Here is a 25,618-nt window from a genome sequence, read left to right on the forward strand (position 1 = left end):
GACCTGGTTTAGACCTGGTTTAGTCCTGGTTTAGTCCTGGTTTAGACCAGGTTTTGACCTGGTTTAGTCCTGGTTTAGACCTGGTTTAGACCTGGTTTAGACCTGGTTTAGTCCTGGTTTAGTCCAGGTTTAGACCAGGTTTACACCTGGTTTAGACCTGGTTTAGTCCTGGTTTAGACCTGGTTTAGACCTGGTTTAGACCTGGTTTAGTCCTGGTTTAGTCCTGGTTTAGACCTGGTTTAGTTCTGGTTTAGTCCTGGTTTAGACCTGGTTTAGTCCTGGTTTAGTCCTGGTTTAGTCCTGGTTTAGACCTGGTTTAGTCCTGGTTTAGTCCTGGTTTAGACCTGGTTTAGTCCTGGTTTAGTCCTGGTTTAGACCTGGTTTAGACCTGGTTTAGTCCTGGTTTAGACCTGGTTTAGTCCTGGTTTAGTCCTGGTTTAGACCTGGTTTAGACCTGGTTTAGTCCTGGTTTGGTCCTGGTTTGGACCTGGTTTAGACCTGGTTTAGACCTGGTTTAGTCCTGGTTTAGTCCTGGTTTAGTCCTGGTTTAGACCTGGTTTAGTCCTGGTTTAGTCCTGGTTTAGACCTGGTTTAGTCCTGGTTTAGTCCTGGTTTAGTCCTGGTTTAGACCTGGTTTAGTCCTGGTTTAGACCTGGTTTAGTCCTGGTTTAGTCCTGGTTTAGACCTGGTTTAGACCTGGTTTAGACCTGGTTTAGTCCTGGTTTAGTCCTGGTTTGGACCTGGTTTAGACCTGGTTTAGTCCTGGTTTAGACCTGGTTTGGTCCTGGTTTGGACCTGGTTTAGTCCTGGTTTAGACCTGGTTTAGACCTGGTTTAGTCCTGGTTTAGACCTGGTTTAGTCCTGGTTTAGTCCAGGTTTAGTCCAGGTTTAGACCAGGTTTAGACCAGGTTTAGTCCTGGTTTAGTCCTGGTTTAGACCTGGTTTAGACCTGGTTTAGTCCTGGTTTAGACCTGGTTTTGACCTGGTTTAGTCCTGGTTTAGACCTGGTTTAGACCTGGTTTAGACCTGGTTTAGTCCTGGTTTAGTCCAGGTTTAGACCAGGTTTAGACCTGGTTTAGTCCTGGTTTAGACCTGGTTTAGACCTGGTTTAGACCTGGTTTAGTCCTGGTTTAGTCCTGGTTTAGTCCTGGTTTAGTCCTGGTTTAGACCTGGTTTAGACCTGGTTTAGTCCTGGTTTAGACCTGGTTTAGTCCTGGTTTAGTCCTGGTTTAGACCTGGTTTAGTCCTGGTTTAGACATGGTTTAGACCTGGTTTAGTCCTGGTTTAGTCCTGGTTTAGTCCTGGTTTAGACCTGGTTTAGACCTGGTTTAGTCCTGGTTTAGTCCTGGTTTAGACCTGGTTTAGTCCTGGTTTAGTCCTGGTTTAGTCCTGGTTTAGTCCTGGTTTAGACCTGGTTTAGTCCTGGTTTAGACCTGGTTTAGTCCTGGTTTAGTCCTGGTTTAGACCTGGTTTAGTCCTGGTTTGGACCTGGTTTAGTCCTGGTTTAGTCCTGGTTTAGTCCTGGTTTAGTCCTGGTTTAGACCTGGTTTAGTCCTGGTTTAGACCTGGTTTAGTCCTGGTTTAGTCCTGGTTTAGACCAGGTTTAGACCTGGTTTAGTCCTGGTTTGGACCTGGTTTAGACCTGGTTTAGTCCTGGTTTAGACCTGGTTTAGTCCTGGTTTAGTCCTGGTTTAGTCCTGGTTTAGTCCTGGTTTAGACCTGGTTTAGTCCTGGTTTAGTCCTGGTTTAGACCAGGTTTAGACCTGGTTTAGTCCTGGTTTGGACCTGGTTTAGACCTGGTTTAGTCCTGGTTTAGACCTGGTTTAAACCTGGTTTAGTCCTGGTTTAGTCCTGGTTTAGACTTGGTTTAGACCTGGTTTAGTCCTGGTTTAGTCCTGGTTTAGTCCTTGTTTAGACCTGGTTTAGACCTGGTTTGGACCTGGTTTAGTCCTGGTTTAGTCCTGGTTTAGTCCTGGTTTAGTCCTGGTTTAGTCCTTGTTTAGTCCTGGTTTAGACCTGGTTTAGTCCTGGTTTAGACCTGGTTTAGACCTGGTTTAGTCCTGGTTTAGTCCTGGTTTAGACCTGGTTTAGTCCTGGTTTAGTCCTGGTTTAGTCCTGGTTTAGACCTGGTTTAGTCCTGGTTTAGACCTGGTTTAGTCCTGGTTTAGTCCTGGTTTAGACCTGGTTTAGACCTGGTTTAGTCCTGGTTTAGTCCTGGTTTAGTCCTGGTTTAGACCTGGTTTAGTCCTGGTTTAGACCTGGTTTAGTCCTGGTTTAGACCTGGTTTAGACCTGGTTTAGTCCTGGTTTAGTCCTGGTTTGGACCTGGTTTAGACCTGGTTTAGTCCTGGTTTAGACCTGGTTTAGTCCTGGTTTAGACCTGGTTTAGTCCTGGTTTAGTCCTGGTTTAGTCCTGGTTTAGACCTGGTTTAGTCCTGGTTTAGACCTGGTTTAGTCCTGGTTTAGTCCTGGTTTAGACCTGGTTTAGACCTGGTTTAGTCCTGGTTTAGTCCTGGTTTGGACCTGGTTTAGACCTGGTTTAGTCCTGGTTTAGACCTGGTTTAGTCCTGGTTTAGACCTGGTTTAGTCCTGGTTTAGTCCTGGTTTAGTCCTGGTTTAGACCTGGTTTAGTCCTGGTTTAGACCTGGTTTAGACCTGGTTTAGTCCTGGTTTAGTCCTGGTTTAGAACTGGTTTAGTCCTGGTTTAGTCCTGGTTTAGTCCTGGTTTAGACCTGGTTTAGACCTGGTTTAGTCCTGGTTTAGTCCAGGTTTAGACCTGGTTTAGACCTGGTTTAGTCCTGGTTTAGACCTGGTTTAGTCCTGGTTTAGACCTGGTTTAGTCCTGGTTTAGTCCTGGTTTAGTCCTGGTTTAGACCTGGTTTAGTCCTGGTTTAGTCCTGGTTTAGTCCTGGTTTAGTCCTGGTTTAGACCTGGTTTAGACCTGGTTTAGACCTGGTTTAGACCTGGTTTAGTCCTGGTTTGGTCCTTGTTTGGACCTGGTTTAGTCCTGGTTTGGACCTGGTTTAGGCCTGGTTTAGTCCTGGTTTAGACCTGGTTTGGTCCTTGTTTGGACCTGGTTTAGTCCTGGTTTAGACCTGGTTTAGACCTGGTTTAGACCTGGTTTAGTCCTGGTTTAGACCTGGTTTAGTCCTGGTTTAGACCTGGTTTAGACCTGGTTTAGTCCTGGTTTAGTCCTGGTTTAGTCCTGGTTTAGACCTGGTTTAGACCTGGTTTTGACCTGGTTTAGTCCTGGTTTAGACCAGGTTTAGACCTGGTTTAGACCTGGTTTAGACCTGGTTTAGACCTGGTTTAGTCCTGGTTTAGACCTGGTTTAGACCTGGTTTAGTCCTGGTTTAGACCTGGTTTAGACCTGGTTTAGTCCTGGTTTAGTCCTGGTTTAGACATGGTTTAGTCCTGGTTTAGTCCTGGTTTAGTCCTGGTTTAGACCTGGTTTAGTCCTGGTTTAGACCTGGTTTAGTCCTGGTTTAGTCCTGGTTTAGACCTGGTTTAGACCTGGTTTAGTCCTGGTTTAGTCCTGGTTTGGACCTGGTTTAGACCTGGTTTAGTCCTGGTTTAGACCTGGTTTAGTCCTGGTTTAGACCTGGTTTAGTCCTGGTTTAGTCCTGGTTTAGTCCTGGTTTAGACCTGGTTTAGTCCTGGTTTAGACCTGGTTTAGTCCTGGTTTAATCCTGGTTTAGACCTGGTTTAGACCTGGTTTAGTCCTGGTTTAGTCCTGGTTTGGACCTGGTTTAGACCTGGTTTAGTCCTGGTTTAGACCTGGTTTAGTCCTGGTTTGGACCTGGTTTAGTCCTGGTTTAGTCCTGCTTTAGTCCTGGTTTGGACCTGGTTTAGACCTGGTTTAGTCCTGGTTTAGACCTGGTTTAGTCCTGGTTTAGACCTGGTTTAGACCTGGTTTAGACCTGGTTTAGACCTGGTTTAGTCCTGGTTTAGTCCTGGTTTAGACCTGGTTTAGTCCTGGTTTAGACCTGGTTTAGTCCTGGTTTAGTCCTGGTTTAGACCTGGTTTAGACCTGGTTTAGACCTAGTTTAGTCCTGGTTTAGTCCTGGTTTAGACCTGGTTTAGTCCTGGTTTAGTCCTGGTTTAGACCTGGTTTAGTCCTGGTTTAGACCTGGTTTAGTCCTGGTTTAGTCCTGGTTTAGTCCTGGTTTAGACCTGGTTTAGACCTGGTTTAGTCCTGGTTTGGTCCTGGTTTGGACCTGGTTTAGACCTGGTTTAGACCTGGTTTTGTCCTGGTTTAGTCCTGGTTTAGTCCTGGTTTAGACCTGGTTTAGTCCTGGTTTAGTCCTGGTTTAGACCTGGTTTAGTCCTGGTTTAGTCCTGGTTTAGTCCTGGTTTAGACCTGGTTTAGTCCTGGTTTAGACCTGGTTTAGTCCTGGTTTAGTCCTGGTTTAGACCTGGTTTAGACCTGGTTTAGACCTGGTTTAGTCCTGGTTTAGTCCTGGTTTGGACCTGGTTTAGACCTGGTTTAGTCCTGGTTTAGACCTGGTTTGGTCCTGGTTTGGACCTGGTTTAGTCCTGGTTTAGACCTGGTTTAGACCTGGTTTAGTCCTGGTTTAGACCTGGTTTAGTCCTGGTTTAGACCTGGTTTAGACCTGGTTTAGTCCTGGTTTAGTCCTGGTTTAGTCCTGGTTTAGACCTGGTTTAGACCTGGTTTAGTCCTGGTTTAGTCCAGGTTTAGACCTGGTTTAGACCTGGTTTAGTCCTGGTTTAGACCTGGTTTAGTCCTGGTTTAGTCCAGGTTTAGTCCAGGTTTAGACCAGGTTTAGACCAGGTTTAGTCCTGGTTTAGTCCTGGTTTAGACCTGGTTTAGACCTGGTTTAGACCTGGTTTAGTCCTGGTTTAGACCTGGTTTAGTCCTGGTTTAGACCTGGTTTAGACCTGGTTTAGTCCTGGTTTAGACCTGGTTTAGACCTGGTTTAGACCTGGTTTAGACCAGGTTTAGACCTGGTTTAGTCCTGGTTTAGTCCTGGTTTAGACCTGGTTTGGACCTGGTTTAGACCTGGTTTAGTCCTGGTTTAGTCCTGGTTTAGACCAGGTTTAGACCTGGTTTAGTCCTGGTTTAGATCTGGTTTAGTCCTGGTTTAGACCTGGTTTAGACCTGGTTTAGACCTGGTTTAGTCCTGGTTTAGTCCTGGTTTAGACCAGGTTTTGACCTGGTTTAGTCCTAGTTTAGACCTGGTTTAGACCTGGTTTAGACCTGGTTTAGTCCTGGTTTAGTCCAGGTTTAGACCAGGTTTAGACCTGGTTTAGACCTGGTTTAGTCCTGGTTTAGACCTGGTTTAGACCTGGTTTAGACCTGGTTTAGTCCTGGTTTAGTCCAGGTTTAGACCAGGTTTAGTCCTGGTTTAGTCCTGGTTTAGTCCTGGTTTAGTCCTGGTTTAGACCTGGTTTAGACCTGGTTTAGTCCTGGTTTAGACCTGGTTTAGTCCTGGTTTAGACCTGGTTTAGTCCTGGTTTAGTCCTGGTTTAGACCTGGTTTAGTCCTGGTTTAGACCTGGTTTAGACCTGGTTTAGTCCTGGTTTAGTCCTGGTTTAGTCCTGGTTTAGACCTGGTTTAGACCTGGTTTAGTCCTGGTTTAGTCCTGGTTTAGACCTGGTTTAGTCCTGGTTTAGTCCTGGTTTAGTCCTGGTTTAGTCCTGGTTTAGACCTGGTTTAGTCCTGGTTTAGACCTGGTTTAGTCCTGGTTTAGTCCTGGTTTAGTCCTGGTTTAGACCTGGTTTAGACCTGGTTTAGACCTGGTTTAGTCCTGGTTTGGACCTGGTTTAGTCCTGGTTTAGTCCTGGTTTTGTCCTGGTTTAGACCTGGTTTAGTCCTGGTTTAGACCTGGTTTAGTCCTGGTTTAGTCCTGGTTTAGTCCTGGTTTAGTCCTGGTTTAGACCTGGTTTAGACCTGGTTTAGTCCTGGTTTAGTCCTGGTTTAGTCCTGGTTTGGACCTGGTTTAGACCTGGTTTAGTCCTGGTTTAGACCTGGTTTAGTCCTGGTTTAGTCCTGGTTTAGTCCTAGTTTAGACCTGGTTTAGACCTGGTTTAAACCTGGTTTAGTCCTGGTTTAGTCCTGGTTTAGACTTGGTCTAGACCTGGTTTAGTCCTGGTTTAGTCCTGGTTTAGTCCTGGTTTAGTCCTGGTTTAGACCTGGTTTAGTCCTGGTTTAGACCTGGTTTAGACCTGGTTTGGACCTGGTTTAGTCCTGGTTTAGTCCTGGTTTAGTCCTGGTTTAGTCCTGGTTTAGTCCTGGTTTAGACCTGGTTTAGACCTGGTTTAGTCCTGGTTTAGTCCTGGTTTAGACATGGTTTAGTCCTGGTTTAGTCTTGGTTTAGACCTGGTTTAGTCCTGGTTTACACCTGGTTTAGTCCTGGTTTAGACCTGGTTTAGTCCTGGTTTAGTCCTGGTTTAGACCTGGTTTAGACCTGGTTTAGTCCTGGTTTAGTCCTGGTTTGGACCTGGTTTAGACCTGGTTTAGTCCTGGTTTAGACCTGGTTTAGTCCTGGTTTAGACCTGGTTTAGTCCTGGTTTAGTCCTGGTTTAGTCCTGGTTTAGACCTGGTTTAGTCCTGGTTTAGACCTGGTTTAGTCCTGGTTTAGTCCTGGTTTAGACCTGGTTTAGACCTGGTTTAGTCCTGGTTTAGTCCTGGTTTGGACCTGGTTTAGACCTGGTTTAGTCCTGGTTTAGACCTGGTTTAGTCCTGGTTTAGACCTGGTTTAGTCCTGGTTTAGTCCTGGTTTAGACCTGGTTTAGACCTGGTTTATACCTGGTTTAGACCTGGTTTAGTCCTGGTTTAGACCTGGTTTAGTCCTGGTTTAGACCTGGTTTAGACCTGGTTTAGTCCTGGTTTAGACCAGGTTTAGTCCTGGTTTAGACCTGGTTTAGACCTGGTTTAGACCTGGTTTAGTCCTGGTTTAGTCCTGGTTTAGTCCTGGTTTAGACCTGGTTTAGACCTGGTTTAGACCTGGTTTAGTCCTGGTTTAGTCCTGGTTTAGACCTGGTTTAGACCTGGTTTAGTCCTGGTTTAGACCTGGTTTAGTCCTGGTTTAGTCCTGGTTTAGACCTGGTTTATTCCTGGTTTAGTCCTGGTTTAGACCTGGTTTAGTCCTGGTTTAGACCTGGTTTAGTCCTGGTTTAGTCCTGGTTTAGACCTGGTTTAGACCTGGTTTAGTCCTGGTTTGGTCCTGGTTTGGACCTGGTTTAGACCTGGTTTAGACCTGGTTTAGTCCTGGTTTAGTCCTGGTTTAGACCTGGTTTAGTCCTGGTTTAGTCCTGGTTTAGACCTGGTTTAGTCCTGGTTTAGTCCTGGTTTAGTCCTGGTTTAGACCTGGTTTAGTCCTGGTTTAGACCTGGTTTAGTCCTGGTTTAGTCCTGGTTTAGACCTGGTTTAGACCTGGTTTGGACCTGGTTTAGTCCTGGTTTAGTCCTGGTTTGGACCTGGTTTAGACCTGGTTTAGTCCTGGTTTAGACCTGGTTTGGTCCTGGTTTGGACCTGGTTTAGTCCTGGTTTAGACCTGGTTAAGTCCTGGTTTAGACCTGGTTAAGTCCTGGTTTAGTCCAGGTTTAGTCCAGGTTTAGACCAGGTTTAGACCAGGTTTAGTCCTGGTTTAGTCCTGGTTTAGACCTGGTTTAGACCTGGTTTAGTCCTGGTTTAGACCTGGTTTTGACCTGGTTTAGTCCTGGTTTAGACCTGGTTTAGACCTGGTTTAGACCTGGTTTAGTCCTGGTTTAGTCCAGGTTTAGACCAGGTTTAGACCTGGTTTAGACCTGGTTTAGTCCTGGTTTAGACCTGGTTTAGACCTGGTTTAGACCTGGTTTAGTCCTGGTTTAGTCCTGGTTTAGACCTGGTTTAGTCCTGGTTTTGTCCTGGTTTAGTCCTGGTTTAGTCCTGGTTTAGACCTGGTTTAGACCTGGTTTAGTCCTGGTTTAGACCTGGTTTAGTCCTGGTTTAGACCTGGTTTAGTCCTGGTTTAGTCCTGGTTTAGACCTGGTTTAGTCCTGGTTTAGACCTGGTTTAGACCTGGTTTAGTCCTGGTTTAGTCCTGGTTTAGTCCTGGTTTAGACCTGGTTTAGACCTGGTTTAGTCCTGGTTTAGTCCTGGTTTAGACCTGGTTTAGTCCTGGTTTAGTCCTGGTTTAGTCCTGGTTTAGACCTGGTTTAGTCCTGGTTTAGACCTGGTTTAGTCCTGGTTTAGTCCTGGTTTAGACCTGGTTTAGACCTGGTTTGGACCTGGTTTAGTCCTGGTTTAGACCTGGTTTGGTCCTTGACCTGGTTTAGACCTGGTTTAGACCTGGTTTAGACCAGGTTTAGACCTGGTTTAGTCCTGGTTTAGACCTGGTTTAGTCCTGGTTTAGACCTGGTTTAGACCTGGTTTAGACCTGGTTTAGTCCTGGTTTAGACCTGGTTTAGTCCTGGTTTAGTCCTGGTTTAGACCTGGTTTAGACCTGGTTTAGACCTGGTTTAGACCTGGTTTAGTCCTGGTTTAGACCAGGTTTAGACCTGGTTTAGTCCTGGTTTAGATCTGGTTTAGTCCTGGTTTAGTCCTGGTTTAGACCAGGTTTTGACCTGGTTTAGTCCTGGTTTAGACCTGGTTTAGACCTGGTTTAGACCTGGTTTAGTCCTGGTTTAGTCCAGGTTTAGACCAGGTTTAGACCTGGTTTAGACCTGGTTTAGTCCTGGTTTAGACCTGGTTTAGACCTGGTTTAGACCTGGTTTAGTCCTGGTTTAGTCCTGGTTTAGACCTGGTTTAGTTCTGGTTTAGACCTGGTTTAGACCTGGTTTAGTCCTGGTTTAGTCCTGGTTTAGTCCTGGTTTAGACCTGGTTTAGTCCTGGTTTAGTCCTGGTTTAGTCCTGGTTTAGTCCTGGTTTAGACCTGGTTTAGACCTGGTTTAGACCTGGTTTAGTCCTGGTTTGGTCCTTGTTTGGACCTGGTTTAGTCCTGGTTTGGACCTGGTTTAGTCCTGGTTTAGTCCTGGTTTAGACCTGGTTTGGTCCTTGTTTGGACCTGGTTTAGTCCTGGTTTAGACCTGGTTTAGACCTGCTTTAGACCTGGTTTTGACCTGGTTTAGTCCTGGTTTAGACCTGGTTTAGACCTGGTTTAGACCTGGTTTAGTCCTGGTTTAGTCCTGGTTTAGACCTGGTTTAGTCCTGGTTTAGTCCTGGTTTAGACCTGGTTTAGTCCTGGTTTAGTCCTGGTTTAGTCCTGGTTTAGTCCTGGTTTAGACCTGGTTTAGTCCTGGTTTAGACCTGGTTTAGTCCTGGTTTAGTCCTGGTTTAGACCTGGTTTAGACCTGGTTTAGTCCTGGTTTAGTCCTGGTTTAGAACTGGTTTAGTCCTGGTTTAGTCCTGGTTTAGTCCTGGTTTAGACCTGGTTTAGACCTGGTTTAGTCCTGGTTTAGTCCAGGTTTAGACCTGGTTTAGACCTGGTTTAGTCCTGGTTTAGACCTGGTTTAGTCCTGGTTTAGTCCAGGTTTAGTCCAGGTTTAGACCAGGTTTAGACCAGGTTTAGTCCTGGTTTAGTCCTGGTTTAGACCTGGTTTAGACCTGGTTTAGTCCTGGTTTAGACCTGGTTTAGTCCTGGTTTAGACTTGGTTTAGACCTGGTTTAGACCTGGTTTAGTCCTGGTTTAGTCCTGGTTTAGTCCTGGTTTAGTCCTGGTTTAGACCTGGTTTAGTCCTGGTTTAGACCTGGTTTAGACCTGGTTTAGTCCTGGTTTAGACCTGGTTTAGACCTGGTTTAGACCTGGTTTAGACCAGGTTTAGACCTGGTTTAGTCCTGGTTTAGACCTGGTTTAGTCCTGGTTTAGACCTGGTTTAGACCTGGTTTAGACCTGGTTTAGACCTGGTTTAGTCCTGGTTTAGACCAGGTTTAGACCTGGTTTAGTCCTGGTTTAGATCTGGTTTAGTCCTGGTTTAGTCCTGGTTTAGACCAGGTTTTGACCTGGTTTAGTCCTGGTTTAGACCTGGTTTAGACCTGGTTTAGACCTGGTTTTGTCCTGGTTTAGTCCAGGTTTAGACCAGGTTTAGACCTGGTTTAGACCTGGTTTAGTCCTGGTTTAGACCTGGTTTAGACCTGGTTTAGACCTGGTTTAGTCCTGGTTTAGTCCTGGTTTAGACCTGGTTTAGTTCTGGTTTAGTCCTGGTTTAGACCTGGTTTAGTCCTGGTTTAGTCCTGGTTTAGTCCTGGTTTAGACCTGGTTTAGTCCTGGTTTAGTCCTGGTTTAGTCCTGGTTTAGTCCTGGTTTAGACCTGGTTTAGTCCTGGTTTAGTCCAGGTTTAGACCAGGTTTAGACCTGGTTTAGACCTGGTTTAGTCCTGGTTTAGACCTGGTTTAGACCTGGTTTAGACCTGGTTTAGTCCTGGTTTAGTCCTGGTTTAGACCTGGTTTAGTTCTGGTTTAGTCCTGGTTTAGTCCTGGTTTAGTCCTGGTTTAGTCCTGGTTTAGTCCTGGTTTAGACCTGGTTTAGACCTGGTTTAGACCTGGTTTAGTCCTGGTTTGGTCCTTGTTTGGACCTGGTTTAGTCCTGGTTTGGACCTGGTTTAGTCCTGGTTTAGTCCTGGTTTAGACCTGGTTTGGTCCTTGTTTGGACCTGGTTTAGTCCTGGTTTAGACCTGGTTTAGACCTGGTTTAGAACTGGTTTAGACCTGGTTTTGACCTGGTTTAGTCCTGGTTTAGACCTGGTTTAGACCTGGTTTAGACCTGGTTTAGTCCTGGTTTAGTCCAGGTTTAGACCAGGTTTAGTCCTGGTTTAGTCCTGGTTTAGTCCTGGTTTAGTCCTGGTTTAGACCTGGTTTAGTCCTGGTTTAGTCCTGGTTTAGACATGGTTTAGTCCTGGTTTAGTCCTGGTTTAGACCTGGTTTAGTCCTGGTTTACACCTGGTTTAGTCCTGGTTTAGACCTGGTTTAGTCCTGGTTTAGTCCTGGTTTAGACCTGGTTTAGACCTGGTTTAGTCCTGGTTTAGTCCTGGTTTGGACCTGGTTTAGACCTGGTTTAGTCCTGGTTTAGACCTGGTTTAGTCCTGGTTTAGACCTGGTTTAGTCCTGGTTTAGTCCTGGTTTAGTCCTGGTTTAGACCTGGTTTAGTCCTGGTTTAGACCTGGTTTAGTCCTGGTTTAGTCCTGGTTTAGACCTGGTTTAGACCTGGTTTAGTCCTGGTTTAGTCCTGGTTTAGACCTGGTTTAGTCCTGGTTTAGTCCTGGTTTAGTCCTGGTTTAGTTCTGGTTTAGTCCTGGTTTAGACCTGGTTTAGTCCTGGTTTAGTCCTGGTTTAGTCCTGGTTTAGACCTGGTTTAGTCCTGGTTTAGTCCTGGTTTAGTCCTGGTTTAGTCCTGGTTTAGACCTGGTTTAGACCTGGTTTAGACCTGGTTTAGACCTGGTTTAGTCCTGGTTTGGTCCTTGTTTGGACCTGGTTTAGTCCTGGTTTGGACCTGGTTTAGTCCTGGTTTAGTCCTGGTTTAGTTCTGGTTTAGTCCTGGTTTAGACCTGGTTTTGACCTGGTTTAGTCCTGGTTTAGACCTGGTTTAGACCTGGTTTAGACCTGGTTTAGTCCTGGTTTAGTCCAGGTTTAGACCAGGTTTAGTCCTGGTTTAGTCCTGGTTTAGTCCTGGTTTAGTCCTGGTTTAGACCTGGTTTAGACCTGGTTTAGTCCTGGTTTAGTCCTGGTTTAGACATGGTTTAGTCCTGGTTTAGTCCTGGTTTAGACCTGGTTTAGTCCTGGTTTACACCTGGTTTAGTCCTGGTTTAGACCTGGTTTAGTCCTGGTTTAGTCCTGGTTTAGACCTGGTTTAGACCTGGTTTAGTCCTGGTTTAGTCCTGGTTTGGACCTGGTTTAGACCTGGTTTAGTCCTGGTTTAGACCTGGTTTAGTCCTGGTTTAGACCTGGTTTAGTCCTGGTTTAGTCCTGGTTTAGTCCTGGTTTAGACCTGGTTTAGTCCTGGTTTAGACCTGGTTTAGTCCTGGTTTAGTCCTGGTTTAGACCTGGTTTAGACCTGGTTTAGTCCTGGTTTAGTCCTGGTTTGGACCTGGTTTAGACCTGGTTTAGTCCTGGTTTAGACCTGGTTTAGTCCTGGTTTAGACCTGGTTTAGTCCTGGTTTAGTCCTGGTTTAGACCTGGTTTAGACCTGGTTTATACCTGGTTTAGACCTGGTTTAGTCCTGGTTTAGACCTGGTTTAGTCCTGGTTTAGACCTGGTTTAGACCTGGTTTAGTCCTGGTTTAGACCAGGTTTAGTCCTGGTTTAGACCTGGTTTAGACCTGGTTTAGACCTGGTTTAGTCCTGGTTTAGTCCTGGTTTAGTCCTGGTTTAGACCTGGTTTAGACCTGGTTTAGACCTGGTTTAGTCCTGGTTTAGTCCTGGTTTAGACCTGGTTTAGACCTGGTTTAGTCCTGGTTTAGACCTGGTTTAGTCCTGGTTTAGTCCTGGTTTAGACCTGGTTTATTCCTGGTTTAGTCCTGGTTTAGACCTGGTTTAGTCCTGGTTTAGACCTGGTTTAGTCCTGGTTTAAACCTGGTTTAGTCCTGGTTTAGTCCTGGTTTAGACCTGGTTTAGACCTGGTTTAGTCCTGGTTTGGTCCTGGTTTGGACCTGGTTTAGACCTGGTTTAGACCTGGTTTAGTCCTGGTTTAGTCCTGGTTTAGTTCTGGTTTAGTCCTGGTTTAGACCTGGTTTAGTCCTGGTTTAGTCCTGGTTTAGTCCTGGTTTAGACCTGGTTTAGTCCTGGTTTAGTCCTGGTTTAGTCCTGGTTTAGACCTGGTTTAGTCCTGGTTTAGACCTGGTTTAGTCCTGGTTTAGTCCTGGTTTAGACCTGGTTTAGACCTGGTTTAGTCCTGGTTTAGTCCTGGTTTAGTCCTGGTTTAGACCTGGTTTAGTCCTGGTTTAGACCTGGTTTAGTCCTGGTTTAGTCCTGGTTTAGACCTGGTTTAGACCTGGTTTAGACCTGGTTTAGTCCTGGTTTAGTCCTGGTTTGGACCTGGTTTAGACCTGGTTTAGACCTGGTTTAGTCCTGGTTTAGTCCTGGTTTAGACCTGGTTTAGTCCTGGTTTAGTCCTGGTTTAGTCCTGGTTTAGTTCTGGTTTAGTCCTGGTTTAGACCTGGTTTAGTCCTGGTTTAGTCCTGGTTTAGTCCTGGTTTAGACCTGGTTTAGTCCTGGTTTAGTCCTGGTTTAGTCCTGGTTTAGACCTGGTTTAGTCCTGGTTTAGACCTGGTTTAGTCCTGGTTTAGTCCTGGTTTAGACCTGGTTTAGACCTGGTTTAGACCTGGTTTAGTCCTGGTTTAGTCCTGGTTTGGACCTGGTTTAGACCTGGTTTAGTCCTGGTTTAGACCTGGTTTAGACCTGGTTTAGACCTGGTTTAGTCCTGGTTTAGACCTGGTTTAGTCCTGGTTTAGTCCAGGTTTAGTCCAGGTTTAGACCAGGTTTAGACCAGGTTTAGTCCTGGTTTAGTCCTGGTTTAGACCTGGTTTAGACCTGGTTTAGTCCTGGTTTAGACCTGGTTTTGACCTGGTTTAGTCCTGGTTTAGACCTGGTTTAGACCTGGTTTAGACCTGGTTTAGTCCTGGTTTAGTCCAGGTTTAGACCAGGTTTAGACCTGGTTTAGACCTGGTTTAGTCCTGGTTTAGACCTGGTTTAGACCTGGTTTAGACCTGGTTTAGTCCTGGTTTAGTCCTGGTTTAGACCTGGTTTAGTCCTGGTTTTGTCCTGGTTTAGTCCTGGTTTAGTCCTGGTTTAGACCTGGTTTAGACCTGGTTTAGTCCTGGTTTAGACCTGGTTTAGTCCTGGTTTAGACCTGGTTTAGTCCTGGTTTAGTCCTGGTTTAGACCTGGTTTAGTCCTGGTTTAGACCTGGTTTAGACCTGGTTTAGTCCTGGTTTAGTCCTGGTTTAGTCCTGGTTTAGACCTGGTTTAGACCTGGTTTAGTCCTGGTTTAGTCCTGGTTTAGACCTGGTTTAGTCCTGGTTTAGTCCTGGTTTAGTCCTGGTTTAGACCTGGTTTAGTCCTGGTTTAGACCTGGTTTAGTCCTGGTTTAGTCCTGGTTTAGACCTGGTTTGGACCTGGTTTAGTCCTGGTTTGGACCTGGTTTAGTCCTGGTTTAGTCCTGGTTTAGTCCTGGTTTAGTCCTGGTTTAGACCTGGTTTAGTCCTGGTTTAGACCTGGTTTAGTCCTGGTTTAGTCCTGGTTTAGACCTGGTTTAGTCCTGGTTTAGACCTGGTTTAGACCTGGTTTAGTCCTGGTTTAGTCCTGGTTTAGAACTGGTTTAGTCCTGGTTTAGTCCTGGTTTAGACCTGGTTTAGTCCTGGTTTACACCTGGTTTAGTCCTGGTTTAGACCTGGTTTAGTCCTGGTTTAGTCCTGGTTTAGACCTGGTTTAGACCTGGTTTAGTCCTGGTTTAGTCCTGGTTTGGACCTGGTTTAGACCTGGTTTAGTCCTGGTTTAGACCTGGTTTAGTCCTGGTTTAGACCTGGTTTAGTCCTGGTTTAGTCCTGGTTTAGTCCTGGTTTAGACCTGGTTTAGTCCTGGTTTAGACCTGGTTTAGTCCTGGTTTAGTCCTGGTTTAGACCTGGTTTAGACCTGGTTTAGTCCTGGTTTAGTCCTGGTTTAGACCTGGTTTAGTCCTGGTTTAGTCCTGGTTTAGTCCTGGTTTAGTTCTGGTTTAGTCCTGGTTTAGACCTGGTTTAGTCCTGGTTTAGTCCTGGTTTAGTCCTGGTTTAGACCTGGTTTAGTCCTGGTTTAGTCCTGGTTTAGTCCTGGTTTAGTCCTGGTTTAGACCTGGTTTAGACCTGGTTTAGACCTGGTTTAGACCTGGTTTAGTCCTGGTTTGGTCCTTGTTTGGACCTGGTTTAGTCCTGGTTTGGACCTGGTTTAGTCCTGGTTTAGTCCTGGTTTAGTTCTGGTTTAGTCCTGGTTTAGACCTGGTTTTGACCTGGTTTAGTCCTGGTTTAGACCTGGTTTAGACCTGGTTTAGACCTGGTTTAGTCCTGGTTTAGTCCAGGTTTAGACCAGGTTTAGTCCTGGTTTAGTCCTGGTTTAGTCCTGGTTTAGTCCTGGTTTAGACCTGGTTTAGACCTGGTTTAGTCCTGGTTTAGTCCTGGTTTAGACATGGTTTAGTCCTGGTTTAGTCCTGGTTTAGACCTGGTTTAGTCCTGGTTTACACCTGGTTTAGTCCTGGTTTAGACCTGGTTTAGTCCTGGTTTAGTCCTGGTTTAGACCTGGTTTAGACCTGGTTTAGTCCTGGTTTAGTCCTGGTTTGGACCTGGTTTAGACCTGGTTTAGTCCTGGTTTAGACCTGGTTTAGTCCTGGTTTAGACCTGGTTTAGTCCTGGTTTAGTCCTGGTTTAGTCCTGGTTTAGACCTGGTTTAGTCCTGGTTTAGACCTGGTTTAGTCCTGGTTTAGTCCTGGTTTAGACCTGGTTTAGACCTGGTTTAGTCCTGGTTTAGTCCTGGTTTGGACCTGGTTTAGACCTGGTTTAGTCCTGGTTTAGACCTGGTTTAGTCCTGGTTTAGACCTGGTTTAGTCCTGGTTTAGTCCTGGTTTAGACCTGGTTTAGACCTGGTTTATACCTGGTTTAGACCTGGTTTAGTCCTGGTTTAGACCTGGTTTAGTCCTGGTTTAGACCTGGTTTAGACCTGGTTTAGTCCTGGTTTAGACCAGGTTTAGTCCTGGTTTAGACCTGGTTTAGACCTGGTTTAGACCTGGTTTAGTCCTGGTTTAGTCCTGGTTTAGTCCTGGTTTAGACCTGGTTTAGACCTGGTTTAGACCTGGTTTAGTCCTGGTTTAGTCCTGGTTTAGACCTGGTTTAGACCTGGTTTAGTCCTGGTTTAGACCTGGTTTAGTCCTGGTTTAGTCCTGGTTTAGACCTGGTTTATTCCTGGTTTAGTCCTGGTTTAGACCTGGTTTAGTCCTGGTTTAGACCTGGTTTAGTCCTGGTTTAAACCTGGTTTAGTCCTGGTTTAGTCCTGGTTTAGACCTGGTTTAGACCTGGTTTAGTCCTGGTTTGGTCCTGGTTTGGACCTGGTTTAGACCTGGTTTAGACCTGGTTTAGTCCTGGTTTAGTCCTGGTTTAGACCTGGTTTAGTCCTGGTTTAGTCCTGGTTTAGACCTGGTTTAGTCCTGGTTTAGTCCTGGTTTAGTCCTGGTTTAGACCTGGTTTAGTCCTGGTTTAGACCTGGTTTAGTCCTGGTTTAGTCCTGGTTTAGACCTGGTTTAGACCTGGTTTAGACCTGGTTTAGTCCTGGTTTAGTCCTGGTTTGGACCTGGTTTAGACCTGGTTTAGTCCTGGTTTAGACCTGGTTTAGACCTGGTTTAGACCTGGTTTAGTCCTGGTTTAGACCTGGTTTAGTCCTGGTTTAGTCCAGGTTTAGTCCAGGTTTAGACCAGGTTTAGACCAGGTTTAGTCCTGGTTTAGTCCTGGTTTAGACCTGGTTTAGACCTGGTTTAGTCCTGGTTTAGACCTGGTTTTGACCTGGTTTAGTCCTGGTTTAGACCTGGTTTAGACCTGGTTTAGACCTGGTTTAGTCCTGGTTTAGTCCAGGTTTAGACCAGGTTTAGACCTGGTTTAGACCTGGTTTAGTCCTGGTTTAGACCTGGTTTAGACCTGGTTTAGACCTGGTTTAGTCCTGGTTTAGTCCTGGTTTAGACCTGGTTTAGTCCTGGTTTTGTCCTGGTTTAGTCCTGGTTTAGTCCTGGTTTAGACCTGGTTTAGACCTGGTTTAGTCCTGGTTTAGACCTGGTTTAGTCCTGGTTTAGACCTGGTTTAGTCCTGGTTTAGTCCTGGTTTAGACCTGGTTTAGTCCTGGTTTAGACCTGGTTTAGACCTGGTTTAGTCCTGGTTTAGTCCTGGTTTAGTCCTGGTTTAGACCTGGTTTAGACCTGGTTTAGTCCTGGTTTAGTCCTGGTTTAGACCTGGTTTAGTCCTGGTTTAGTCCTGGTTTAGTCCTGGTTTAGACCTGGTTTAGTCCTGGTTTAGACCTGGTTTAGTCCTGGTTTAGTCCTGGTTTAGACCTGGTTTGGACCTGGTTTAGTCCTGGTTTGGACCTGGTTTAGTCCTGGTTTAGTCCTGGTTTAGTCCTGGTTTAGTCCTGGTTTAGACCTGGTTTAGTCCTGGTTTAGACCTGGTTTAGTCCTGGTTTAGTCCTGGTTTAGACCTGGTTTAGTCCTGGTTTAGACCTGGTTTAGACCTGGTTTAGTCCTGGTTTAGTCCTGGTTTAGAACTGGTTTAGTCCTGGTTTAGTCCTGGTTTAGTCCTGGTTTAGACCTGGTTTAGACCTGGTTTAGTCCTGGTTTAGTCCAGGTTTAGACCTGGTTTAGACCTGGTTTAGTCCTGGTTTAGACCTGGTTTAGTCCTGGTTTAGTCCAGGTTTAGTCCAGGTTTAGACCAGGTTTAGACCAGGTTTAGTCCTGGTTTAGTCCTGGTTTAGACCTGGTTTAGACCTGGTTTAGTCCTGGTTTAGACCTGGTTTAGTCCTGGTTTAGACTTGGTTTAGACCTGGTTTAGACCTGGTTTAGTCCTGGTTTAGTCCTGGTTTAGTCCTGGTTTAGACCTGGTTTAGACCTGGTTTAGACCTGGTTTAGTCCTGGTTTAGACCTGGTTTAGACCTGGTTTAGACCTGGTTTAGACCAGGTTTAGCCCTGGTTTAGTCCTGGTTTAGACCTGGTTTAGTCCTGGTTTAGACCTGGTTTAGACCTGGTTTAGACCTGGTTTAGACCTGGTTTAGTCCTGGTTTAGACCAGGTTTAGACCTGGTTTAGTCCTGGTTTAGATCTGGTTTAGTCCTGGTTTAGTCCTGGTTTAGACCTGGTTTAGACCTGGTTTAGTCCTGGTTTAGTCCAGGTTTAGACCAGGTTTAGACCTGGTTTAGACCTGGTTTAGACCTGGTTTAGACCTGGTTTAGACCTGGTTTAGTCCTGGTTTAGTCCAGGTTTAGACCAGGTTTAGACCTGGTTTAGACCTGGTTTAGTCCTGGTTTAGACCTGGTTTAGACCTGGTTTAGACCTGGTTTAGTCCTGGTTTAGTCCTGGTTTAGACCTGGTTTAGTTCTGGTTTAGACCTGGTTTAGACCTGGTTTAGTCCTGGTTTAGTCCTGGTTTAGTCCTGGTTTAGACCTGGTTTAGTCCTGGTTTAGTCCTGGTTTAGTCCTGGTTTAGTCCTGGTTTAGACCTGGTTTAGACCTGGTTTAGACCTGGTTTAGTCCTGGTTTGGTCCTTGTTTGGACCTGGTTTAGTCCTGGTTTGGACCTGGTTTAGTCCTGGTTTAGTCCTGGTTTGGTCCTTGTTTGGACCTGGTTTAGTCCTGGTTTAGACCTGGTTTAGACCTGCTTTAGACCTGGTTTAGACCTGGTTTAGACCTGGTTTGGTCCTTGTTTGGACCTGGTTTAGTCCTGGTTTAGACCTGGTTTAGACCTGCTTTAGACCTGGTTTTGACCTGGTTTAGTCCTGGTTTAGACCTGGTTTAGACCTGGTTTAGACCTGGTTTAGTCCTGGTTTAGTCCTGGTTTAGACCTGGTTTAGTCCTGGTTTAGTCCTGGTTTAGACCTGGTTTAGTCCTGGTTTAGTCCTGGTTTAGTCCTGGTTTAGACCTGGTTTAGTCCTGGTTTAGTCCTGGTTTAGACCTGGTTTAGTCCTGGTTTAGACCTGGTTTAGACCTGGTTTAGTCCTGGTTTAGTCCTGGTTTAGAACTGGTTTAGTCCTGGTTTAGTCCTGGTTTAGACCTGGTTTAGACCTGGTTTAGTCCTGGTTTAGTCCAGGTTTAGACCTGGTTTAGACCTGGTTTAGTCCTGGTTTAGACCTGGTTTAGTCCTGGTTTAGTCCAGGTTTAGTCCAGGTTTAGACCAGGTTTAGACCAGGTTTAGTCCTGGTTTAGTCCTGGTTTAGACCTGGTTTAGACCTGGTTTAGTCCTGGTTTAGACCTGGTTTAGTCCTGGTTTAGACTTGGTTTAGACCTGGTTTAGACCTGGTTTAGTCCTGGTTTAGTCCTGGTTTAGTCCTGGTTTAGTCCTGGTTTAGACCTGGTTTAGTCCTGGTTTAGACCTGGTTTAGACCTGGTTTAGTCCTGGTTTAGACCTGGTTTAGACCTGGTTTAGACCTGGTTTAGACCAGGTTTAGACCTGGTTTAGTCCTGGTTTAGACCTGGTTTAGTCCTGGTTTAGACCTGGTTTAGACCTGGTTTAGACCTGGTTTAGACCTGGTTTAGTCCTGGTTTAGACCAGGTTTAGACCTGGTTTAGTCCTGGTTTAGATCTGGTTTAGTCCTGGTTTAGTCCTGGTTTAGACCAGGTTTTGACCTGGTTTAGTCCTGGTTTAGACCTGGTTTAGACCTGGTTTAGACCTGGTTTAGTCCTGGTTTAGTCCAGGTTTAGACCAGGTTTAGACCTGGTTTAGACCTGGTTTAGTCCTGGTTTAGACCTGGTTTAGACCTGGTTTAGACCTGGTTTAGTCCTGGTTTAGTCCTGGTTTAGACCTGGTTTAGTTCTGGTTTAGTCCTGGTTTAGACCTGGTTTAGTCCTGGTTTAGTCCTGGTTTAGTCCTGGTTTAGACCTGGTTTAGTCCTGGTTTAGTCCTGGTTTAGTCCTGGTTTAGTCCTGGTTTAGACCTGGTTTAGACCTGGTTTAGACCTGGTTTAGACCTGGTTTAGTCCTGGTTTGGTCCTTGTTTGGACTTGGTTTAGTCCTGGTTTGGACCTGGTTTAGTCCTGGTTTAGACCTGGTTTGGTCCTTGTTTGGACCTGGTTTAGTCCTGGTTTAGACCTGGTTTAGACCTGGTTTAGACCTGGTTTAGACCTGGTTTAGTCCTGGTTTAGACCTGGTTTAGACCTGGTTTAGACCTGGTTTAGTCCTGGTTTAGTCCTGGTTTAGACCTGGTTTAGTTCTGGTTTAGTCCTGGTTTAGACCTGGTTTAGTCCTGGTTTAGTCCTGGTTTAGTCCTGGTTTAGACCTGGTTTAGTCCTGGTTTAGTCCTGGTTTAGTCCTGGTTTAGTCCTGGTTTAGACCTGGTTTAGACCTGGTTTAGACCTGGTTTAGACCTGGTTTAGTCCTGGTTTGGTCCTTGTTTGGACCTGGTTTAGTCCTTGTTTGGACCTGGTTTAGTCCTGGTTTAGACCTGGTTTAGACCTGGTTTAGACCTGGTTTAGTCCTGGTTTAGACCTGGTTTAGTCCTGGTTTAGACCTGGTTTAGACCTGGTTTAGTCCTGGTTTAGTCCTGGTTTAGTCCTGGTTTAGACCTGGTTTAGACCTGGTTTTGACCTGGTTTAGTCCTGGTTTAGACCAGGTTTAGACCTGGTTTAGACCTGGTTTAGACCTGGTTTAGACCTGGTTTAGTCCTGGTTTAGACCTGGTTTAGACCTGGTTTAGTCCTGGTTTAGTCCAGGTTTAGACCAGGTTTAGTCCTGGTTTAGACCTGGTTTAGACCTGGTTTAGTCCTGGTTTAGACCTGGTTTAGACCTGGTTTAGTCCTGGTTTAGTCCTGGTTTAGACATGGTTTAGTCCTGGTTTAGTCCTGGTTTAGACCTGGTTTAGTCCTGGTTTAGACCTGGTTTAGTCCTGGTTTAGACCTGGTTTAGTCCTGGTTTAGTCCTGGTTTAGACCTGGTTTAGACCTGGTTTAGACCTGGTTTAGACCTGGTTTAGTCCTGGTTTGGTCCTTGTTTGGACCTGGTTTAGTCCTGGTTTGGACCTGGTTTAGTCCTGGTTTAGACCTGGTTTGGTCCTTGTTTGGACCTGGTTTAGTCCTGGTTTAGACCTGGTTTAGACCTGGTTTAGACCTGGTTTAGACCTGGTTTTGACCTGGTTTAGTCCTGGTTTAGACCTGGTTTAGACCTGGTTTAGACCTGGTTTAGTCCTGGTTTAGTCCAGGTTTAGACCAGGTTTAGACCTGGTTTAGACCTGGTTTAGTCCTGGTTTAGACCTGGTTTAGACCTGGTTTAGACCTGGTTTAGTCCTGGTTTAGTCCTGGTTTAGACCTGGTTTAGTTCTGGTTTAGTCCTGGTTTAGACCTGGTTTAGTCCTGGTTTAGTCCTGGTTTAGTCCTGGTTTAGACCTGGTTTAGTCCTGGTTTAGTCCTGGTTTAGTCCTGGTTTAGTCCTGGTTTAGACCTGGTTTAGACCTGGTTTAGACCTGGTTTAGACCTGGTTTAGTCCTGGTTTGGTCCTTGTTTGGACCTGGTTTAGTCCTTGTTTGGACCTGGTTTAGTCCTGGTTTAGACCTGGTTTAGACCTGGTTTAGACCTGGTTTAGTCCTGGTTTAGACCTGGTTTAGTCCTGGTTTAGACCTGGTTTAGACCTGGTTTAGTCCTGGTTTAGTCCTGGTTTAGTCCTGGTTTAGACCTGGTTTAGACCTGGTTTTGACCTGGTTTAGTCCTGGTTTAGACCAGGTTTAGACCTGGTTTAGACCTGGTTTAGACCTGGTTTAGACCTGGTTTAGTCCTGGTTTAGACCTGGTTTAGACCTGGTTTAGTCCTGGTTTAGTCCAGGTTTAGACCAGGTTTAGTCCTGGTTTAGACCTGGTTTAGACCTGGTTTAGTCCTGGTTTAGACCTGGTTTAGACCTGGTTTAGTCCTGGTTTAGTCCTGGTTTAGACATGGTTTAGTCCTGGTTTAGTCCTGGTTTAGACCTGGTTTAGTCCTGGTTTAGTCCTGGTTTAGTCCTGGTTTAGACCTGATTTAGTCCTGGTTTAGACCTGGTTTAGTCCTGGTTTAGTCCTGGTTTAGACCTGGTTTAGACCTGGTTTAGTCCTGGTTTAGTCCTGGTTTGGACCTGGTTTAGACCTGGTTTAGACCTGGTTTAGTCCTGGTTTGGTCCTTGTTTGGACCTGGTTTAGTCCTGGTTTGGACCTGGTTTAGTCCTGGTTTAGACCTGGTTTGGTCCTTGTTTGGACCTGGTTTAGTCCTGGTTTAGACCTGGTTTAGACCTGGTTTAGACCTGGTTTAGACCTGGTTTTGACCTGGTTTAGTCCTGGTTTAGACCTGGTTTAGACCTGGTTTAGACCTGGTTTAGTCCTGGTTTAGTCCAGGTTTAGACCAGGTTTAGACCTGGTTTAGACCTGGTTTAGTCCTGGTTTAGACCTGGTTTAGACCTGGTTTAGACCTGGTTTAGTCCTGGTTTAGTCCTGGTTTAGACCTGGTTTAGTCCTGGTTTAGACCTGGTTTAGACCTGGTTTAGTCCTGGTTTAGACCTGGTTTAGTCCTGGTTTAGTCCAGGTTTAGACCAGGTTTAGACCTGGTTTAGACCTGGTTTAGACCTGGTTTAGTCCTGGTTTAGACCTGGTTTAGACCTGGTTTAGTCCTGGTTTAGTCCAGGTTTAGACCAGGTTTAGTCCTGGTTTAGACCTGGTTTAGACCTGGTTTAGACCTGGTTTAGTCCTGGTTTAGACCTGGTTTAGACCTGGTTTAGACCTGGTTTAGTCCTGGTTTAGTCCAGGTTTAGACCAGGTTTAGTCCTGGTTTAGACCTGGTTTAGTCCTGGTTTAGTCCTGGTTTAGACATGGTTTAGTCCTGGTTTAGACCAGGTTTAGACCTGGTTTAGACCTGGTTTAGACCTGGTTTAGACCTGGTTTAGACCTGGTTTAGTCCTGGTTTAGTCCTGGTTTAGTCCTGGTTTAGTCCTGGTTTAGACCAGGTTTAGTCCTGGTTTAGACCTGGTTTAGACCTGGTTTAGTCCTGGTTTAGACCTGGTTTAGACCTGGTTTAGTCCTGGTTTAGTCCTGGTTTAGACATGGTTTAGTCCTGGTTTAGTCCTGGTTTAGACCTGGTTTAGTCCTGGTTTAGTCCTGGTTTAGTCCTGGTTTAGACCTGGTTTAGTCCTGGTTTAGACCTGGTTTAGTCCTGGTTTAGTCCTGGTTTAGACCTGGTTTAGACCTGGTTTAGTCCTGGTTTAGTCCTGGTTTGGACCTGGTTTAGACCTGGTTTAGTCCTGGTTTAGACCTGGTTTAGTCCTGGTTTAGACCTGGTTTAGTCCTGGTTTAGTCCTGGTTTAGTCCTGGTTTAGACCTGGTTTAGTCCTGGTTTAGACCTGGTTTAGTCCTGGTTTAGTCCTGGTTTGGACCTGGTTTAGACCTGGTTTAGTCCTGGTTTAGACCTGGTTTAGTCCTGGTTTGGACCTGGTTTAGTCCTGGTTTAGTCCTGGTTTAGTCCTGGTTTGGACCTGGTTTAGACCTGGTTTAGTCCTGGTTTAGACCTGGTTTAGTCCTGGTTTAGACCTGGTTTAGACCTGGTTTAGACCTGGTTTAGTCCTGGTTTAGTCCTGGTTTAGACCTGGTTTAGTCCTGGTTTAGTCCTGGTTTAGTCCTGGTTTAGACCTGGTTTAGTCCTGGTTTAGACCAGGTTTAGACCTAGTTTAGTCCTGGTTTAGTCCTGGTTTAGACCTGGTTTAGTCCTGGTTTAGTCCTGGTTTAGACCTGGTTTAGTCCTGGTTTAGACCTGGTTTAGTCCTGGTTTAGACCTGGTTTAGTCCTGGTTTAGTCCTGGTTTAGTCCTGGTTTAGACCTGGTTTAGACCTGGTTTAGTCCTGGTTTGGTCCTGGTTTGGACCTGGTTTAGACCTGGTTTAGACCTGGTTTTGTCCTGGTTTAGTCCTGGTTTAGACCTGGTTTAGACCTGGTTTAGACCTGGTTTAGTCCTGGTTTAGTCCTGGTTTGGACCTGGTTTAGACCTGGTTTAGTCCTGGTTTAGACCTGGTTTGGTCCTGGTTTGGACCTGGTTTAGTCCTGGTTTAGACCTGGTTTAGACCTGGTTTAGTCCTGGTTTAGACCTGGTTTAGTCCTGGTTTAGACCTGGTTTAGACCTGGTTTAGTCCTGGTTTAGTCCTGGTTTAGTCCTGGTTTAGACCTGGTTTAGACCTGGTTTAGTCCTGGTTTAGTCCAGGTTTAGACCTGGTTTAGACCTGGTTTAGTCCTGGTTTAGACCTGGTTTAGTCCTGGTTTAGTCCTGGTTTAGTCCTGGTTTAGTCCTGGTTTAGACCTGATTTAGTCCTGGTTTAGACCTGGTTTAGTCCTGGTTTAGTCCTGGTTTAGACCTGGTTTAGACCTGGTTTAGTCCTGGTTTAGTCCTGGTTTGGACCTGGTTTAGACCTGGTTTAGACCTGGTTTAGTCCTGGTTTGGTCCTTGTTTGGACCTGGTTTAGTCCTGGTTTGGACCTGGTTTAGTCCTGGTTTAGACCTGGTTTGGTCCTTGTTTGGACCTGGTTTAGTCCTGGTTTAGACCTGGTTTAGACCTGGTTTAGACCTGGTTTAGACCTGGTTTTGACCTGGTTTAGTCCTGGTTTAGACCTGGTTTAGACCTGGTTTAGACCTGGTTTAGTCCTGGTTTAGTCCAGGTTTAGACCAGGTTTAGACCTGGTTTAGACCTGGTTTAGTCCTGGTTTAGACCTGGTTTAGACCTGGTTTAGACCTGGTTTAGTCCTGGTTTAGTCCTGGTTTAGACCTGGTTTAGTCCTGGTTTAGACCTGGTTTAGACCTGGTTTAGTCCTGGTTTAGACCTGGTTTAGTCCTGGTTTAGTCCAGGTTTAGACCAGGTTTAGACCTGGTTTAGACCTGGTTTAGACCTGGTTTAGTCCTGGTTTAGACCTGGTTTAGACCTGGTTTAGTCCTGGTTTAGTCCAGGTTTAGACCAGGTTTAGTCCTGGTTTAGACCTGGTTTAGACCTGGTTTAGACCTGGTTTAGTCCTGGTTTAGACCTGGTTTAGACCTGGTTTAGACCTGGTTTAGTCCTGGTTTAGTCCAGGTTTAGACCAGGTTTAGTCCTGGTTTAGACCTGGTTTAGTCCTGGTTTAGTCCTGGTTTAGACATGGTTTAGTCCTGGTTTAGACCAGGTTTAGACCTGGTTTAGACCTGGTTTAGACCTGGTTTAGACCTGGTTTAGACCTGGTTTAGACCTGGTTTAGTCCTGGTTTAGTCCTGGTTTAGTCCTGGTTTAGTCCTGGTTTAGACCAGGTTTAGTCCTGGTTTAGACCTGGTTTAGACCTGGTTTAGTCCTGGTTTAGACCTGGTTTAGACCTGGTTTAGTCCTGGTTTAGTCCTGGTTTAGACATGGTTTAGTCCTGGTTTAGTCCTGGTTTAGACCTGGTTTAGTCCTGGTTTAGTCCTGGTTTAGTCCTGGTTTAGACCTGGTTTAGTCCTGGTTTAGACCTGGTTTAGTCCTGGTTTAGTCCTGGTTTAGACCTGGTTTAGACCTGGTTTAGTCCTGGTTTAGTCCTGGTTTGGACCTGGTTTAGACCTGGTTTAGTCCTGGTTTAGACCTGGTTTAGTCCTGGTTTAGACCTGGTTTAGTCCTGGTTTAGTCCTGGTTTAGTCCTGGTTTAGACCTGGTTTAGTCCTGGTTTAGACCTGGTTTAGTCCTGGTTTAGTCCTGGTTTGGACCTGGTTTAGACCTGGTTTAGTCCTGGTTTAGACCTGGTTTAGACCTGGTTTAGTCCTGGTTTAGTCCTGGTTTGGACCTGGTTTAGACCTGGTTTAGACCTGGTTTAGTCCTGGTTTGGTCCTTGTTTGGACCTGGTTTAGTCCTGGTTTGGACCTGGTTTAGTCCTGGTTTAGACCTGGTTTGGTCCTTGTTTGGACCTGGTTTAGTCCTGGTTTAGACCTGGTTTAGACCTGGTTTAGACCTGGTTTAGACCTGGTTTTGACCTGGTTTAGTCCTGGTTTAGACC

Source organism: Eucyclogobius newberryi, unplaced genomic scaffold (assembly GCF_026437365.1).
Source record: "Eucyclogobius newberryi isolate DKJ021-1_F unplaced genomic scaffold, fEucNew1.0.hap1 SCAF_22, whole genome shotgun sequence".
NCBI lineage: Eukaryota > Metazoa > Chordata > Actinopteri > Gobiiformes > Gobiidae > Eucyclogobius > Eucyclogobius newberryi.